The following is a 15150-nucleotide window of genomic DNA, read 5'->3' on the forward strand; positions in this document are numbered from 1 at the left end:
TTTATCTGCCCTTTGATTCTAAAGGATAGCTTTGCTGGATAAAGTAATCCTGGCTGTAGATCTCTACTTTTCATGACTTTGAGTATTTCTTGTCAATCCCTTTTGGCCTGCAAAGTTTCTTTTGAGATATCAACTGAGTTTAATGGGAACTCTCCTATAGGTCACTAACTGCTTTGCCCTTGCAGCTTTTAAGATTCTCTCTTTATCTTTAACCTTTGGCATTTTAATTATGATGTGTGTTGGAGTGGGCCTCTTTGCATCCATCTTGTTTTGGACTCTCTGTGCTTCCTGGACTTGTGTGTCTATTACTTTCTCCAAATTCAGGAAGTTTTCTTCCATTATTTTTTCAAATAGCTTTCTAATTCCTTGCTCTTATCTTCTGGCACCCCCCTATGATGCAAATCTTGGAACACTTGAAGTTGTCCCAGAGGCTGCTTATACAATCCTCAATTTTTTAGATTCTTTTTTCTTTTTGTTCTGATTCATTGCTTTTTGGGTTCTTATGTTCCGAAGCATCAATTTGATTATTGATCTCATCCACTCTACTTTTTTCCCTATAACTTGTTCTTTATTTCAATTAGCATATACATTGTTACTGACTAGATCCTTTTTATTCTGTCCAAGTCCTCAGTAAGTTGCTTGAACATCCTTATAACCAGAATTTTGAACTCTGCATCAGATAGATTGCTTAACTCCATTTTTTTAGCTCTTTTTCTGGAGCTTTGATTTGTTCTTTAATTTGGACTATGTTTCTTTGTCTCTTCATTTTTGCAATCTCTGTTTTTTTCTACATATTAGGTAGAACTTCTGTGACTCTCTGTCTTGATAGTGTGACTGATATAGTATGTGTCCTAGGGTTCAGTGTATACCCTCCCCTATCACTCAAGCTCGGTACTCAGGCAGTGCCTCCTGTGTGGGCTGTGTACAACCTCCTCTTGTAATTGAGCCTTGGTTGCTGTTGGAAAGTCAATGGGAGGGATTTACCCAGGCTAGTTAGCTGCAAAGACTGGCTGTGACCACTGACCACCAACCTCTGCCCTCCATGGAGGATCAGCCGTGCAGGGTCAGGAGGTTGATGCTCTGACACGTTCTATAAGTATTCACTGAATGCATAGGCTCTGGGTTTTCCTGGGTGGTGTAGGCCATGGTCAGCCTCTACCTATATTCTGTCTGGGGCCACCCTGTATGAGCTGTAAAGAAATCTGAGATGGCTGCTACTTGTGCCGGTCTTGGAGCATCCCAGGTGAAGCCAAGCTGTGATTCTAGGCTGGCTGCTGCTAGTGCCAGGCCTGGGCCCATTAGCAAAAAGTATAAGGGCTGGGGGCTGGCTGAGGCCAGCTGTTACTTGTTTGATAGGATTTAAGAAGGGAGAAGTATGAACCAAAACCAGCCATTCATATGCAAATGTAACTGTTAACAGTTTGGATGGGCTAGTAAGTTGGGTGGAACAGAGTCTCAGGGGATCTCCAGGCAAACAGTGTTAGCCAGGTTGATGGAGTTTCCGAAATGGCATCCCACCTTTTGGCTATGTGGCTTTGTGGGAGGAGAGCTGAGAAAAGGGACACTAGCTTCTGCTGCCTTTCTGTCTGAGAGAAAGCTGTCCCCCAGATCCTGCCTTGATGCCACATGCTTCAGTTTCTTCCTATATGCCACTGATTCCTTTCATGCTGCTCCCCTGGTGGTTAAGCTCAGAGGGAGTGAGCCTGAGTAAGTCTGTGTATGGGTTATTTAAGGGAAACTGCTTGGGGCTCCAGAAGTTTCTTCCACTTACTCAATCCCCATTGGTATTTGCAGCCAGAAATTATGAGGAGTTATCTTTCTGGACCTGGAACCCTGGGCTGGGGGTCTGTCTTGATGTGGTGCTGGGACTCCTTGTCCCAGATGAGGCCAAAATTCAGGAGGATGCTGAGATATCCCTCCCAAATTTTTACCTACCATGCATGGATGTGGGACCAGCCCATTCCAAATCTCTGCCTTTTCTATCAGTCTAAATGGATGTGGTTTCTTTAATTCCATAGTTGATAGACTTCCATTCTCTTGATGTGTGATGATGGTTCTGATGATGGTTGTTCTAGAATTTAGTTGTAATTTTGATGTGGTTATGTGAGGAGGATATCTGTGTTTACCATTGTTATTATAATGAGATAATGAAAATGGTTTACGTGACATAAATATAACCTGACAGCCAAGGAGTATGGGCTGGAATGAGCAGGTGTGAACAATGATGACTTCACTGTACTAGTCAGTGTGGCAGTAGATGCCATCGAATGAGCACATGTACTGTGTGGCAATCACATTCAAATGACTAAATGAGTAGAGCAACATTAAATCTACATCAGATTTTGAGCTAAGCTTAAACATCTCTTCATGGAAACTATTCCAGTGATTAAGAAGGCCATAGCTATGGGCAACTGGTGATTGGCAGCTTCATCAGAACAACACGCCTGCTCATGCATCATGTCTTGTTCAAAGTTTTTTGGCAAAACATCAAATCACCCAGGTGACTCAATCCTCTTACTGCCCATATTTGATGCCCAGTGACTTCTGGCTTTTCCCAAAACTAAAATCACCTTGGAAAGGGAAGAGGCTTCAGACCATCAGGGAGATTCAGGAAAATATGATAGGACAGCTGATGGCTTTTGGGAGAACTGAGTGAGGTCCTAAGGTGCCTACTTTGAAGGGGACTGAGGCATCATTGTCCTATGTACAATGTTTCTTATATCTTGTATCTTCTTCAATAAATGTCTCTAGTTTTCATAGTACATGGCTGGATACTATCATACACATGATCCACATTTAATACTCAAGATCAATAACAACACCTTTGCCAAACTTTTTACTTATCCCACCCCGTCTCATGTTTATTATTGTCTGAATTCAGAACTTATCTGACTCACAATCACACACTTTGATTCTCACTTAAACTCATCATTTACAACCTTGAGAATTTAGTTATGAAATTTCACTTCGGTATTTTCTGTTAAATATAAACTCTTAAATTAATTGATAATGTATTTCTTGCTCATTCATAGACATATTTTTATTTCAAAGATTTCATATACTTATTCATTGTATCACATAGACAGTACGATGGCTTAAAACTCACTAGTGATTGGTATAAATCTTCAAAGGCTCAATTTTGCCCTTAGCCTCTATTTCCTCCAAAACATGGTAAACCAGCCAGTGTAAATAACACAAATGGACAAGGCTTGAATACAGACCCCTGGCTCATGGAGTCCAGTTCCAGATATATAAGAAATGACCAGGAAAACCTTGGAACTTTTATTTATTTCTCTATAAATTCATAATGTCTAGATGAGGTAATCTATAAAGCACCTTCTATGTTACAGTTTTGGATTCTATAATTCCTGTTGAAACATTTTATTTTAGCCTCTTATATCTCAATCTATATTCATTTCTAGAAAGTGTAACTACTCCTACACTAGACTTTTTATCTAAAATACCACCTGCCAAACTTTTTTACTGCTGCACTGTGCCAAGCAATAGCCTATTATTCCTTCAATAATAACCATTCCTGATTTTCATCACATTAATTACCATTTTTTAAACTTTACTTTTATTATTTATACTATTACAGATGTCTCAATACCTCCCTCATTTGCCCACCTCCACCAAGCCTTCACCCTGCTGCCTGCCCTTTGGCCATCACTATGCCATTGTCTGTGCCTATGGATTATGCAGGTACATTCTTTGGCTGATTCCTTCACCTTCTTTCATTTTAATGATCAATCACACCTACCACTTTAAGTATATTCCTTATGCATACATATCCTTGTTGCTTATTTTCTTTCATAGTATCTAATTCTTCTCTTTAAAATAGTGCTTAAATGTATGATTGCCTCAAAATTCTTATTGTAACATTTCTCTCTTCCTAATAAAGTAGGCACTCAAATGTTAAGTGAAGACTATAATTGTTACTTTTAAGCATTGATATTTTAGTAATTAGGTCTAATAGTAAAATAGTATGTCCTTTCTCTCTTATTTATTTTATTTTCAAATGGCTTCTTTATTTAGTTTTAGAGAGAGAGGAAATGACAGAGAAAGAAAGGGAGAGAAACATCTACATGTGAGAGAAATGTCAATTTCTTGCCTCCTTCACATGCCCCAACTGGGACAGGCCTGCAACCCAGGCATGTGCTCTGACTGGGAATTAAACTGGTGACCTTTGACTTTGCAGGACAATGCTCAACCGACTAAATCAACCATGTTGGTCAGAGCTTGTTCCTTATTTTTTAAATATTCTAGACTTTAGACATTTTGTTTGAAAACTTCATTAAAAAGATGAAGTGATACTGTCAAAGATAACATAAAGTTGCTGATTAATCAGATAACTTTAATAATAATATATACTAAATTTTTAAATTGGAATTAAGAGCTTACTTGTAAAAAAGTTAAGAGGTACTTAAAAGAAAAAAATCGAGCCAGCATTTTGGGATGTGAGTGCTTAGACCACAATATGAGAGAATAATCTCTATCAATAACACTGAAAACTTTCTGAAAAAGGAACAGTGACTTATTCATGTCTGTTTCACAAAGACCAACCCCAGTGCTTGGCACATAGTTGATTCTCAATAAATAAAGTGAATTTAGGGGAGAAAGAATTCCAAAGCTTGGTATCACCTACCTAATTTGCACTTGAGTTTAGTTATCTGTTAATCTATGTACCTACACTTTGATATATCTGTTTATTTAAGTATTTATCCTGGAAAAATGTCTGCTACTTCTTCTCTTCTAACTTTTCAAGAAAACTCTTTTCAATGTAAGTGGATGTGTTATCTTGCTCAGCTTATGTATGCATTACAGAAACTTTCTACTATTAAACTTAATGCAAACATGGATTCAAGTATATTGATGTGTTATATTGGGTCTTAAAAATTGCAGACATTGAAACATTTAGACTGACATAAACAGTATTTTCATGTGACTTCATCTAGTACGTAATTAGACAATCCTGCAGTGGTAAAATACAGAGGTGTGTAAAACTCAGTTGTTTTATTACACCTATACATGTGGACAAAGACCTTATGAGAAAATTTTAATTGGAATTTGGTTCAATGTATAAGAAAGAGCCATGGCTTTGGAATAAACTAGACTATGGTTTAAACAGGCAGTCATGTAGGCCCCATTAAAACTAATTGATTCTCTGAAATTTAGTTTCCATTCATAAAATAGGGCAGTATTATTTTATGGGATATGATATTGATTAAATACAAATATTTATGCAAAATTTATCTATTATGTTAAAAAGTTAACATAAAAAAGTTAAATAAAGCTTTGCTAAGACAAAATAATATTTCAAACTCAAGACAATTTGTCAATATCAGCTAAATCTCCAAATTACCTAAATGAAGACAGGGTAATAGAAAACACTCAAGAAAGAGGAATAAATTATAGTACACACACATACCCACACACGTGTAATGATACCTAGCCTTACATTATGAATTCCAAATGACAGTGACGGGAGAAAGAAGGGATGAGGCTTGACAGGATATGATTTCCTCTAAAGTAATGAGTTCCCTATCACTGAAAATGATCAAGAAGCATCCAAAATTTTAATCTGCCAATGACTGGTAAGAGATATGCTACTTTGTTTGGAGGTTATGATAGGTTATATTTAATATCTCTTCTAAAAATCTAAGGTTCTATGATTGTACAAAAACTTAAAAGCTCAGTTTAGAACATCAAGTCAAGTATTTTCAGTTTTGCAAAACTAACTTCAAAGAAAATGAGCAGACTGCCATAAAGGGCTCAAATGATTTCTTAGAAATCAAATAGCTCTTGTACAAGAACTGTTTGATGACTTAAATATAAATGAATTAGAAACATATGGATTAAATTTCTCATGAAATACAATAAAAGGAAAGTAGTTCTTGGCAAAATCTTATTTTGGGTCTCTTGATCCAAAAAAATCTTTGAAAAAGTTTCAAGATGTTTTAATGACCCCCAAAAGCAGTTGGATTTACGCTGTCCTTCTATATGCAATTTGAAGCCTTTGATTTCCTTTTCCTAGTGCCTCTTTATAAATTTCTATTTAATTTTCTACCAGCTGCTGACAGTCTCTTTTTAGTACAATGACTTTTTACTGTTGCTGTTTTGTTAAGTGTGTTTCCTTGTTTTATACATTTGGAAAAAATGACAAAAATGTCTTGATTGTTAAATGTTTCAAAATCTTTGTCACTACTATTTAAATCTTACCCCCAAATTTAGTCTTTTGCCAGATCATTTGACTTAAGGGTGAGATTCATAAAATCAAAATAGAGCAGAGAGTTGACAAAATAGAAGGGCTTGCAAATAAATCCTCAGGGGAAGTGCAATATTTGTTGCAAATAATGTTGGCTTGGCTATTTAATAGACAGAGTGGGAATTTAGAAACAAAAATGCCAGTGGGAAATATCATTGTTAAAGCTGAGACAATGTGTCAGTTAAAATTAACCCTGAATGGTAGAACAAGATATGGGTTGAAGTTTTTGTAAACTGTCAAACCTTTAATATCTGTATGAAGATGACTTACTTGAGTTTACTTATTTTTTAATTATTTACTTGATAATTAATTTTTTTCTTGTACATTAATTTTGCATGATGTATCAGAAGTATTGTTTTGGACTTCCTTTCCAAAATGGTACCCACTTAAATAGCAGATCTCATCAGTGAAAATTTCCCATAGGCCACAGCTTATGATATACATTATGCTTAATAATGTTTAAATGTTAAATGGTTTCAAACATATTTTAGATGATTCAACGTAATGCTAATTAAATATTGTTGCATACAGGGTTTTTTAAGGTGTTAATAAGTTTAATAGGATGTGAATATCATAAGCATTATACTTGCAAGAGCATGTCTTTGTGTTTAGGTCATGAGTGTTTGGCATGGACAGTATATAGGAAACGGTGTAGATTATGCTGCTGGTGGAATCAAGGCTGAGGAGTGACAGCTTGTGCTCACTTGGTTGGAACAGATTGTGGAGACCAATAGAATCCTCTAGATGGTACAAGAGAGGATCATTGAATTATTTACTGAATTTAAAATTTGTGAGCAAGATGATAACTTCAAACATGCATTCACTAAAATAAAAATATTATAGGCTCTCTGTCCATGAGAATTTTCTTGCACATGAGGTCTATCTGGTAAAAGCCCAGCTGTTGTTAACATAACAGGAATGCTACATGACATCAATATGCCCTGGCATCTAAGGAAAGTGGACTGGAATACACATGCATAAACAGTGAAGACCTCCTTGTACTAGTCAGTAGGGGTAGTAGATACTGTTGAGTGAGCACGTCGACTATGTGGCTATTACATTCAAAATGATTGAGTGGGTAGAAGAGGAAATCTGCATCACATTTTTTCATTAAGCTTGAACATTCCTCTGCAGAAACTATTCAGATGATTCAGAAGGCTGCAGGAATGGGCAACTGGTTATTGACTGCTTCATCAAGACAACATGCCTGTTCATACATACATCATGTCTAGAACACAGTTGTTTTGGTAAAACATCAAATCACCCAGGTGACTCAGTCCCCCTACAGTAAGATTTGATGCCCTGTTACTTTTGCTTTTCCCAAAATTAAAATCACCCTTGATAGGGAAGAGATTTCAGAGCATTGATAAGATTCATGAGACTACAATGGGGCAGTTGATGGTGACTGGGAGAACTGCGTGAAGTCCCAAGGTGCCTACTTTGATGGGAACTGAGGCTTTGTTGTTCTATACACAATATTTCTTGTATCTGTTATCTTCTTCAACAAATGTCTCTATTTTTCACATGACATAGCTGGATACATTCTGGAAAGACCCCATACATAATAATCAGGCTCTTGCTTTATTCATTTTTCTTCCATCCTTTAAGCAAACATAAAACTGTCATGTTAAACTGAATAATTCTTGTAGGATCTTCTTATTTTTCAATTATAGTTTGTCTCTGTTTGTTAAAAAAGAATACTACACTATTAGGAAACACATTTGTGAAATCCATCATTACTTGTATGAGACATGATGAAAAAAATTCAAAATATTATAGTAACTATGCTATCTTAGTATAATCTAGAAAAAGTATCTCAAGTGACTCGATCAGTGAAAAAAATCAAAGTTGTGTGTGGGTTCAATTTTATATCAGAGAAAGGCACAAACATATAAACTTTTTAACACCTTGTGATATGCTTATTATTCAGTAGTTTTAAGAAAAACATAATGGGTACTCAGTTATATAGCTAAACATGTTTATCTGGGCACAGATTTTTAAAAATGTATACTAATGCAACTCATGCAAGAATAAATTGCTTTGAAATCTATCAAAAGATTCAGTTAGATTATATATTCCTGAAGCTGTCATTAGCTCCCAAAATTATCTTTTATAGTCATGTAGGAGTTTAATAAATATTTTGGGAGGATAGAAAAGATTTCTGTCATTTTTGAATTTATTTAATTATTTAGTTTCAAATTTCCTCAGTATTAGAGAGTAAGAGCTTGGAATGGCAGTGGGAACACTGGGCTGCCAAGGTCAGTCACTAGTATATTATTTACTAAAATCTACTGGGATCCCACCCACCATCCATGTAATCATTTATTCACTCGACAACTATAGAATTATAGGCCAGGTAATGTGAGTGATAAGTGCCATAAACACTGAAATAAAGAAAATAAAACTCTTGCTCGTGAGCTATTTAGTAAGAGAGACAAGGCATGCTGATTATAATGATGACATGCAATAGTAGACATACGAAAAAAGTCAACTGGTGGTAGAAAGGGGGATGCAATCTAATTCTATCAGGAGTAGGGCTGGGTGGTCAGGAAATGTTTTAGAGTGGCAAATCTTCAAAACTGTTCAGCTAAACCCTAAGTGGATGAAAAGGAAAGGAGCATTACAATCAAGTAAATGGCTTGAGCAAAGGCACAAAAGCAAGACACAGCTTGCTTGGGAAACTCTATGTACTTCAGCATAGCTGGAACCCAAGTTCATACACTTAATTTTTTACCTGCATCACAATCGCTGATGTTATGAATCTCTGCATTGCCTCACTATCTCCCATTTGTCTCTTCAGCACTTTCATCATCACTGAATAACAACATTAAATTTCCTCTGCTTTTAAGGCAGAAAGGTTTCTAATTTTTTGAATGAATCTTTATTGATTTTGTTAATTATAGCCGTATTAGAAGTCAAATGTTTCCCATTTCACCCATGGTATGCCAGTGATTTTCTTTTGTAATTGCTGAACAAAAAATAAATAAATAAAATATTGACCATATTAAATTGCTTATATCTAAAATATTTTTAAAACATTAGCCCAAGATTTTTAAGAGTTGTTTTTAGTTTTGTCCATAAAAATTTCAGAAAAATATGAAAGTAAACATGTAAATTATTTTGGTACTCTTCATTACGCACTGCTATAAGAAAAATGAATGTGATGAGTTGTAGACTTGGTTCTACAACAACTCATAATTAAAAATAGTTTGCCAGGAGCCCTGGCTGGTGTAGCTCAGTGGATTGAGCATGGGCCTGTGAACCACAAGATTGCGGTTCAATTTCCAGTCAGGGCACATGCCTGGATTGCAGGCTAGTTCCCAGCAGGGGACACATGAGAGGCAACCATACATTGATATTTCTCTCCCTCTCTCCTTCCCTTCCCCTCTAAAGAAAAATAAATAAAATCTTTAAAAAATAAGAAACTTTGAAACAGACTTTAAAAAAATAGTTTGCCAGAAACCCTGGTGTATAATTCAGTTGACTGTGTGATAGCTCACAGTGTCAGTGCTTCAATACCTACTGTGTTTTGTTTGACCGGTGCTGCGCCAAGTTGGCAACTCATTTAACATACCAGTGTTATTCCCTCTCACAGAAAGTTACCAAGGTTGGGAAGATGTGCTTTAGGTAGTATAATAGGCATAATTTAAGTAATCATAGTTTACTAGAAAATATAAGTTTTAATAAGCAACAATGCTATCATCCATCTGTCTCTAAAGTCTTATGAATTACTAATCAATACTGCATAGGGTTTTCTTTTTTCAATGCAGTTAGATTTGCTGATAATAGCTCTCTAAGGTATTATTTATCTTTTCATGGAAGAATTTTAAATTAAAGTTATTTAAGTATATTCAATCTTTCTTATCTAGTATTGAATCGTAACAGTTCCTCATTGGCTCTAGCATATATTTAGCAAGCATTATCATTGATATGCTGAAATGGTAAAGTTCTGAAGGGGGTGCTTTTATTAACTGCAAAGTTTCTAATTCATTGAGAAGACAAAGCATGGTACATGTACTCCAAAAATAAGCTTTATTACTGATAAAGGTTAAGCTGAAAAACATAGTTAAGTATGAAAGCTAATGGACCACATGTGTGAAATTTAGTGTCTGTTGGATTTACCCATCTGTATATGTTAACAGTGACCAGGGCTGGCCTTCCTCTCAATCCCACCCATCTGTAGGAGAAGGAACTTCCTCAAGGGGGCAAAAGCATAAGGTTTGTTTTTTGTAGAAACCTGAGCCCCAAGAAGAAAATCTTGGAGTCAACTCATATTCCCAAGAATAAAGTGAGTCAGGAAAAGCAGAAAGGCCTGGAATTATAACCAACTGCTTTTCCTCAGCTTAGAATGAATCCTCAAAAGTGGAGGAGAAACATTCACCCCAAAATATGGTGGACAAGAATATCCAGGTAGTTTGATATGTCAGTAAGTACGCCAATGCTAAATAGTATATACTACATGCTACGCACTATTCCAGAAGACTTTTACTTATATTAACTTACTAACTCTCAAAATAACTGTATGAGGTAGGTACTTTTTTTCACCTTATTTTACACATTTGGAAAGTGAGAGACACAGAAGTTATGCAAGTTTTTTTTAATATTGCATTTCATAGTGGGGGAGCTTGGTTTCAAATTCAAGCAATCTAGCTGCAAAATCTTTGAACTTCAACCCTGCACATTATATATTAATTCTATAACAACATATAAGTCACAAAAGAATTTCAAATAAGCAGAAGTTACTTTTCCTTGTGTTTTTCTTATGGAAAAGGGGGAGATTCTGCAAGGCAGTGGAGAATGGACAGGAAGCCTAAAAATAAAGTATTTTGGAGAAGAGGAAACAATTTTCAAAGATGCGTGCCAATGCTAATGGTAATCTCAGAAGTTAGTGAGTAGGTCAATTTGACTTGAGTTGAATTCCTGAATCTGAGATTAGTGGAAACTTAGGTTTAAGAGTTTTCAGTCAGATTCTGCATAGGGTCTTGAATGCTAGACCAAGAGTTGGGTTTTACCCCATAGAAAATGTCTATTCAAACAGGGTTTTTAATAAGAACATATCAATGACATAGAAACAATATTCTATTGGAATACGAGAAAACTAAGATTTATAAGCAGAAAATGGCAAAGTGAACATGATTATCAGAATCCATTGCCTGTGATCTTAACCCTGATGGTATCAAACAAAGTACCCATAAGAAGAGAACATGGAAAACATCATATTATCAATATTTATGGAGGTAATAGGTGATTTTTTCACAGAATAAATGAAAGTATGAATCTTCAGATGGTAAGAACAATTTGAGTACCAAATAGTTGGACTAAAAATAAATCCATCTCTAAATATTTGGTGTTAAAATAATAAAATGTTGAGAGAAAACATTAAAAGTTGTTAGAAAGGAAAGAAAGTTTTTATTTAAAGATAATAATGAAACTTTTGGAAGACATCTCACAAGCAAAAATGGATGTCAGAAACAATGGAAAATATAATACATTGCTGAGGGAAAGATAAATATCAGTCTAGAAATATATGCTCAAGCTATTTTGCAAGGTTCAGTGCAAAATAAAGACATTTAGAAATAGACTAAGAGATTTTTCCAATGAAATAATTGCTGAAGAAAGTTCTCTAATAAAAATTAATTATATTGGAATAATATCCTAAAAATAGAAAAAATAGAATGGCAGTTAACTGAGGAATTGACATTTTTAATAAACCTGGATACTCTTAGCATTTTAATATAAATATTGAAATGAAAAACATTGAGATTTTGATTAATAATAGTAATTAGTAATATGATAAATATAAATTCAAGCAGGCTAAGTTCCATATCATCTGCTATTTAGAAATTAAAAGTGGAAATAACTTTAGATTTCATCTAAAAACATTTGCCTATAACTGCATGGCAAATACTTAACAATAACAGTTAAAAATAAAAATATAATCTCTAGGTTCTACACTAGGAAGGGGAAAATAATAAATAAAAATTTACCAGGCAGAAAAAAATAGTAAATATAAGCTTAAAAACAACAATCACAATTAAAAAAAGAAGCTAAACTCACTATTAAGGGTTTGAATATTAGCTTGGATTTTTAAAAGCACTTAAATCAACAAGTGCAGTTCTATGCTCTTGAAAGAGACACACATAATCTCAATTTCATGAAATATTGACATGAAATAAATAGAAGAAATTATAACAGAAAAGTGCTAATAAAAGATAAACTACCATAGCAATTATTAATATCAGACTAAAGGACTTTAATGTGAAATAAGTTACTAGGGATAAAGGAAGAAAATATTAAACAGATAGAATATCACGAACATATGTGTAATAATATAGCACCATAGTATCAAAATGAATAAAGCAAAATCTTTCAGAATAACAAGAAATAGCACTTTATGTTCTTAGATTTCATATATATTTTTCCCCAGTATTTGTTGAAAACTATAGCTACTTTCTCAGCTATTAAAGTTCCCCCCTGTAACCTTCAATCAACACTCACTTAGACTATCATCTGATAGGAAGTCACTTTAAACAACAATCCTGATTAACCTTCAGAGTTTTGCACTGTGGTATTTTGCATTATTGTAGATGGCTGGAACCCACATGTTCTTCTTCAGTGTGACATTGATAGTCCTCCCATAGAGAAGTATGGTTCACGTTTCTTTCTTTGTAAGGATCAGAACTTAACTGTAGTAGAAGAGTTACTCTTTGATGCTGTTTCCAAGACTAGGTCATAAAAGGCAATATAGCATCTGCCTGGTATTAAGATGGTTGCTCTTGGAACCTAAAAAACGTGCTCAAAAGCCAGGTCATGTGTAGTTGCCATATGTAGGTTTTGTTGCTGACAGCCCTCACTGAGGTCCCAGACATGTGAGCTTTTCTTGAAATTGCTCTAGCCCTAGTCATTGTCAGAGTGCAAATGCTTGAGAGAATCACAGCCATCCCTTGGAGTCTAATCAACTCCTCCAAACAATAAATATATAATAAAATGATCCTTGGTGTTTTACCAACTCAGCTTGGGGGTTGTTTGTTTTACAGCAATAGCAGTTTTGTGATGCAATTTATTGTTTCCCCTTCTGGCTACAATTCTGTAGGATATCTCCTAGTTGCCTTGTACAAAAGTGTCCAGTTGTCTTAGATGTTTCCCATCAGATTCTGCTACAGGTTCATATACGTTACTTAAATTGTCTCTATAATAGTAACACCCTTCATCTTACTGTTAGGTTCTTCTCTTTTATTTCATTAATAAGATTAATATCAATGTGAAGCCACTAGCTGGTGATTTCCTGATGATAAAAATTTTAAGATATGATCAAGCAGTTTCCTCTGTATTAATTATCCATGAACACATACAAAACTAAGTATTTATAACTTTGTCCATTCGTTTACTGTTTTTAATTGAGATATAATTGAAATAGAGCACTGTATAATTTTAAGGCATCTATCATAATGACTTGACATACATATACAGTGAAATGATTATCATGGTAAGTTGAGTTAGTATCTATCACCTCGTATTTACAACTTATGTTAAATGATTATGATAATAATCTCTAATAATATCTAATACGTGGCATGAAGTGGAGTTACAGTGTTAAAATTCTCCTTCTCTACCAAAGTTTGACCAAGTGCCAAGTCAATGAATTTGGGAAGATTTTTGCAATATGTAGAAATATGATAGAAAATTGATTTAAAATGAGTTTTATAAGTAGAAACTAAGAGAGGAGAGGTGTACTCCATTTGTTTTCAGATTTATGTCCCACATGTTAATTGTAAGTAATTAATCATCACTGGCATTCAACAAGAATAAAGATAATTATATCATCAAAGGAAAGCTATAAACCTTCTCCCCAAAAAGTTACAAGTTAGTATCAAATGGCAAAAGTGAATATGAAATGTAATAAAGAGAAAGAAAAATAACATAATCTGTTTATAATAATTTGTAGGTGACAATTTACTTTCTTTTTTGTCCAAATGGGGAAATTACACTCTCTTCATTTTTCTTTCTTTTAGGCTTTCTGCCTGTGGGTGTTACATATTTTGCCCTACTTTAACTAACCATGTCTGAGCAGGACAGCTGACCTTCAGAAGTAAATATGATTAAAGCTGAACAAATCAGGTAATTACAATAAAAACATGGCTTGACAAGCAACCTCTGGACAGAATTACGATTCCGTATACACACTACACATTCAATTAAAATGATTAGGAATGTAAAATGTAATATCTTTACCTAAGATTTTAAGGTGCTGACATTCTACCTTCTGCCATGGATTACAGAAGAGATTAGAAAAAAAAATATCCAGTGATTTTATAGAAGACTGCTGTTCTTTAAGTGTGAAATGTCATTCTAAGATCCTGAATGTATTTTTTAATTTTAAAGTAATTATTTATTGCCCTGGCTGGTGTAGCTCAGTGGATTGAGCGCAGGCCTGTGAACCAGACAATGGCAGTTTGATTCCTAGTCAGGGCACATACCAGGGTTGCAGGCTGGTTCCCTGCAGGCCAGTTCCCAGCAGGGGATGCACGAAAGGCAACCTTAGATTGATGTTTCTCTCCCTCTCTCCTTCCCTTCCCCTCAAAGATAAGTAAATAAAATCTCTTTAAAAAAGTTAAAGTAATTATTTATTGTTTCATATTCTAAATGATTTCTTCACATTAAATACTGTGTTGATGATTGACAATTACATAAGATTTCATCTAGACTTTGCCTTATATAAATTTTGTACCATATTTTCATAGATATAATCACACATTCTGCTGTTTTGACCAATGGCAAATAAGTAGAATCAAACCTGCATGCAAGCACCAGAGAAAATCTAACTTATCCTTTTTAGCATACATACATAATAATAATATCTAAACAAACCAATTGAAATCAATGTT

This window comes from Artibeus jamaicensis, unplaced genomic scaffold, assembly GCF_021234435.1.
Source record: "Artibeus jamaicensis isolate MK-2021 breed Jamaican fruit bat unplaced genomic scaffold, CSHL_Jam_final contig_335, whole genome shotgun sequence".
Classification (NCBI taxonomy): domain Eukaryota; kingdom Metazoa; phylum Chordata; class Mammalia; order Chiroptera; family Phyllostomidae; genus Artibeus; species Artibeus jamaicensis.